The sequence below is a fragment of the Mastigoproctus giganteus genome, chromosome 3 (genome assembly GCF_048544385.1).
Source record: "Mastigoproctus giganteus isolate SK-2022 chromosome 3, ASM4854438v1, whole genome shotgun sequence".
Lineage (NCBI taxonomy): Eukaryota > Metazoa > Arthropoda > Arachnida > Uropygi > Thelyphonidae > Mastigoproctus > Mastigoproctus giganteus.
Window position 1 is genome coordinate 222,079,458 of NC_143577.1, and position 6,000 is coordinate 222,085,457.

Consider the following 6,000-nt stretch of genomic DNA (forward strand, 5'->3'; position numbering starts at 1 on the left):
AAGACGTCCAGGAAACTAACGCAGTGACTTCATAAGAGTGATCGAAGATCAGTTCTCTTGTAATTATATACACCGATTTTAATCCCCGAATAAAATAAAAAAAAGTTTTTTTTTTTTTTTTTAATTCGGGGAATCGTGGAAATTCCCGTCCTATGTTTGTCACACTATCACAATCCATCATATGAGCAGAACTTCCAAGGAGAGGGGAGGGGATCCACCCTATGAAAGTGTGGATGGAACTTTTGAAATGGTAAATGGCCTCCTGTGGTGCGGTTTTGCCAACTCCGGATCCAATATTCGACTCCTAGGAGGCATTTAAGCAGAGTTGTGAAGGCAGAAGCCCATATCACAGAACTATATAGGTCTACTAGGGTTACACACTTTTGTGAAGGTAGAAGATTCTTGTAATCTCTTGTTTTCTGTCCATAGTGCCCCTATGGTTTTTCTCTTGGCAGTGGCCTGTGGTTCAAAGGTCATAGAAAGGATCATTCCAAACTACTGTATCTAGTCGAGATGCTGATGGTCTTGTCTGATGCTATGTCCCATTAAGGAGCCCGTGATGCTAGATGTTAAGGCTTGTTGAAATCAATGGTTCTACAGTGCAGGATATTGTCAGGGGCTCTCTCTTTCTTCCTGTCTTTCTCTCTTTCTGTGTTTATTCCCCTCGACTTACGGCCGTATTACTTTTCCTATGATAATTGTTCTAAATGAGATGATCGTCGGGCTAGGACAAAATCCGTGCTCTCGGCTATTAAATGCTTTTCTAGCACCCAATCGCTGCAGCATCGAATTCGCGTTGTGTTTAAAGGATCGAGTGAACACAGGATGTCAAACTCGATCCCCCGCCATGACCCCTCCTGGGTTCGAACTGGTTTGAACTGGTGTATTTGATTACCGGCAGAGAGAATGAGACATTGTGTAACACATAACAATATTTATTATCACAAAAGAAAACATGCATACAGATTTACATTCCATCTAGTGGGTTTGTGTAGAAGTTAAAATTATGTGTGTATATAAACTTCTAGGTTTCTGTTCAGAACAAGGATCTGGTATTTGCTTACAGCATACTGGATTCTGGTATCACTGGAACTATTCCTTCAATAGACTTATTATTTGGTTCTAGATTTACAAGCTACAACCATTCAATTCACAAAACACTTCAACATAGAACAAGAACGGTTGGAACAGGAGAACCTTGGGCAAAGTACTTTTGATGTGCTCATCACCTTTAGGCCGTCTTACCTGCGTTCTAATGTGAACAGGTTCATCCCCTTTTGGTTCTTATCCCCCCCAGCACTTTGCTGTACGATTCTGTGTACCAACTACTCTAGGAGAAATTCACATTTTATTATCAAATTCACAAAGGTTAAATATTTAGGAAGGAAGCATTGAAATGGTATCTGTTTGTGTCATATTCTAAGCTTACATTCGCACAAATGAGATAAGGGCTTACCAGTTAAATCTCTTGCTTCAGGTTAGCCGGTGGGACCTCCTCTCCTCCGGTAGAAACTGGGGTGTGGTCTTCTGAGCCATGCTTCCTTTTTTGTCTTCATTTCTTCTCGGCCGTTCTTTTCGGCTCGAGCGAAACACGACTGCAGAACCTTCCCGTCACATCGTTTGGACACTGAACTTTCGACGGCAAGACGTTCCACTCTCCTCCCAGTCTCTCTGTTGGAAAAACTAAAAGGTGTCTCCTCCTCCCTTCTTGGTGCCTCTCATCTCTTATATACTAACATTATCTTGTTCTACGTCACAGTGATAGAATCATCGTGGAATGTCCATTTCGCAGGGACAACTGAACGTCCCCCCCCCCCCACGCTGTAGCAATAAATCCCCTTCTAGTACCATCGTGGGCGTGAAAGAGGAGATGTTCTGGCTTTGTTGAACTAGGGCGATGGGGAAAAGCATTATTGGTCTGTACACTCGATCTCCTTTGAAAATAAGTTTCTGCTCTCTTATTGTATTACAACATAGGTTTCGAATGAATATAGTTTTATGATCTTATCCCACAGATTCCCGAGATATAATTTGCAACAATTGAATGGTTTATTTTGGGTAGACCGAAGAGTTTTAAAGAGGCGTTGTTTTTAATAAAGTTTAAAATATACCAAGACACTGCATTAGCTATTTATCAGAGAATAGATTCCGCCTGATTATTGAGAGATCCTGAAACTCTCGGTCTAACAATATTATATTACATTCAAGAAAATAACAGCGATAAACAGCAATATGTCGCACTATACACGGACTTTCAGAGAGGACAAATTATGAATTAATGAGATGCATTTTACAATAGTCAGGATGGGAATCATCAGCCTGGATGTAATTAGTTTTCCGAATCTAGAAGATTCCCGTCTACGAAAAATATGCCCATGGAAAAAATGTCCACATCTATGAAAAAAATAATAAAAAAGGGATGTCCCGTGAAACGATATCCAGACTTCAGGAGGTTGTTAACTGGACGATTTTAAATAGAGTAATATAAACTAATAATACAATAATAAACAAAAAAAAAAAAAAGGAATAATATGATATAGAAAGATATAAACAAGTAGCCCATTCTCGAGTTTCCTTACCGGTACTGAGGAGGATCCTTAGTTGAATTTCAAAACGTGGACGTTGGTTATTAGTTTGCAAAGATTTTAACTTTTATTTTGAATATTCATATTTTCATCTTTTTTATTGGATTGTAATACTTATCGCTTTCCAAGTTTTCGTGTATATTATTGAATAATAATAACGAATCTTTCAAGAATATGTTATTTACGACCCAACTGTTGATAGATATAGATCGCACGTGAGAGAGTTCCATAAATAACTACAGATTAGACACAAACAAGATTGTTTCAATCAACGCAGTAACTCTGGGAAAACTTTAAAAAAATTCAAACACCCTACCAAGTAAAAATTTGGCTGTATTTACAGTAGGCATTTTTTCTGGGTACCGGTACAGTGTATATATACAACTTATTATTTTTCACATATTAATATGTAAATTTTAGCAATCGAATGTATGTGTGTACCGAAGGAATAAAAAAGAAGAGGAAAAAAAAAACAAAACGTTACCATTCAAAAAGGTTGAAAGTGTAGTAGTAAAGGGAGTGATAACGAGTTTGGCGCATCTGTTAAAACTTCCGTTTTCTTTTATTCAAGTGAATTCTGACATTATTGTAGTAGAATAAGGACCCTCGTGGGTAGCACAGTTGGAAAAGACTACGCACTGGCTGGAAAGACCCAGGTTCGAGTTCCGTCGATAATGGGAGGAGTTTTACCAAATAGTGCCTGTGATACTGGGGATGGAGGTTTAAAGAGAGCGTGGGGAAAAGTTAACTTTACTACCTCATTAATTTATTATCCATTATATGTAGTCAATTATTCTCTGGCTGAAAGCAAATTTTTGCAATGTATACGAAGTGTAGCAATACAGTTCCCGGAATGGTGCAATAGAAGGAGCACAAAATGATTTTATTTTTATTCAAAGTAATCACCACCTGATTGAATGCACTTATTATACCGTTCTAAAAGTTTCTGAAAAGAGTCGACGAAGGAGTCCAAAGAAGTGATGTTCAGTTCTGCGGTTAACGTTTTTCTTTGTCCTCAACATAGGAAATCTCTTTCCTTTGAGGGCAGTTTTCATCTTGGAAAAGAGGAAGGTGCTAGATAGAGAGAGTAAGGCGAATGGTTAATCTTTACAATGCCATGTTTCCTCAGAAATGTCTTCACACAAAGTGCGTAATGGGCGGGAATATTGTGTAACAAAAACCACTTGTTTTTCTTTCGAAATTGCGGCCTAACCATGAGGTGCGCTTCAGTAGTCTTTGAAGCACTCGTACGTAGAATTCTCTCCTTTTCAGATGTAAATTCCTTGTGAATCACAACCTGTTTGTCGAAAAACATGAACAGCATCGTCTTGATCATGACTTTTGTAAACGAACCTTTTTGTGCCTTGGCGATGATTTTGGAGTTCACTTCACTGCATGCTCTCTCGCTTTGTGTGTGGGTCGTACTGAAACACCCAACACTCATTTCCTTGACAATACAGTCGAGGAAATTAGCATTGTCTTGATAAGTCTGGATGAAGTCTGTATAATGACACTCTTTCTTGCTCCTTTCATCCGTACGGGACAAATTTTGCGCAGACCTTCCTTTTCCCTAAATCTTCATGCAGAATATGACGAATTGTCTCCTGCATTCTGAGACCCAAACGACGAACCCTTGCCACAATTTCCCGAACTTTTGCGATTCTGTCCTCATTTCGAGAAGTTGACGGACGCCGACTTCAATATAAATGCGAAGCAGTAGAAATCTGGAAAATTTGAAGAACTCTGATATCTTTACAAAAATATATGTCGTGTTAGACAAAAAACATAGTTGTAAAAGGGCTGTTTTTAGTGTTGGGAAAGAAATGTATGCAATTCTTTCGCGGTGTAAACTGTTGTCTAAACAAAGCAACATCGCAATGTTTTCTCGTTGACACGTTGCAAGCGTACATATGGTGTCTTCAAGATTGTGGCCGGTATCGTTTCCATGACTATAATGCTATGTATCCCCCCCCCCCACCAAAAGAACAGTTGCAACTCAGCAATGATAGTAATAGTAGTAGTGGCATGTGATGCTACTATTGCTAGTAACGTGGTTGTGGAAATTTGTCGTCCGTGACAAGCGGATGAAGGTTGCTTACTAAAGATTTCTCTAAAATGACGGAAAAGTGTAATTTACTCTGCGCATCAGGCACTGCTTGTATCAAAGAAATAAAACAACAAACCATTGTTTCTGAAGTATAAACTGTTCATTGTACTTTGATCTGTTGTTTTCCTCTGTATAGGTGCAAACTTATAAGAGGCCTGGAGCAAGAAAATTCGCCAAGCCACATACATTCCACAAATCTTTCCTGATTAATAAGCCTGATGACAGGATTGAATATGGCATTCAGAAACGTCATCCGTTTTTATGTAGTTCTATTTTGCGGTAGGTTACCGTGGCTGTAAAGGCCACCTAGCCGAGTAGTCAGGGGCATGCGTGCTGTAGCACACGCTCTTTGAGTAGACTGGGGTTCATGCCCCTGACTGCTAAATACGGTCGAACTGCCAACCGAACTGGATCAGAATGGCAGATTATGGCCCATTTCCCTCAACATGAATCGTTGAAGTGGCTTCCATCCTGCAGTAGCTGCAGCTTACCTTTTTATTTTAACCGTTCCTGTAACAATGTTTAGTGATAATGTAATAATTATTTTTTAGACAAAAATTCACTTGATAGCAATATATGGACCGGATAGTGGGAGGGGGGGGGGTCAAAACCTAGTTGGGTGAAAAGGTTGGGATTTCGATTCCAAACGTTCCTAACCGGAGTTGTAATCCTCTACGTTGCTGCCCTGGTAGGTAGCACGGTGGATATAATCCCCGTCAATGATACGAAAAATTTTTATGGGCTTTTATCACAATGAATTAGTAGCAGTAATAGTAGTGGCAAATGATGCAAGAAAGCAAGCTAACATAACATCAGCCGGAAAAAAAAAAAAAAAAAAAACACTACACACTTTACCGTACCCTCCAATAGATGCCTACTTCTTCCTTAAATTTATTCAAACTACCCACTTCCACAACGCCAGATGGAAGCCTGTCCCAACAATTAACCACCCCCTGGTTGAAGGCAGATTTCCGCACATCTATCCTGCAATCATCAACTTAAAACATTTTATGTCCCCTCATGTGTGTAGTCAGAGCAAGAGAAAGAATGCTATTCATGTTCAGCTTACTCAATGAATTCAAGGCCTTAAACACCTCAATCAGATTACCCCGCGGGTGTATAATCTCCAGAAGCTGCAATTTGCAGACCAAGCCTTTCTAGGTAAGAGCACCCCTTTTGTTCTCTTCACCAATCTTGTTGCCCTTTTATGCACCCGTTCCAGTAGATCATCCTGCCTAAAGTGAGGTCACCAGACCTGTATACAATATTCATGATGCGGCCTAACCAAGGCCTACAAAAGGGTAATCA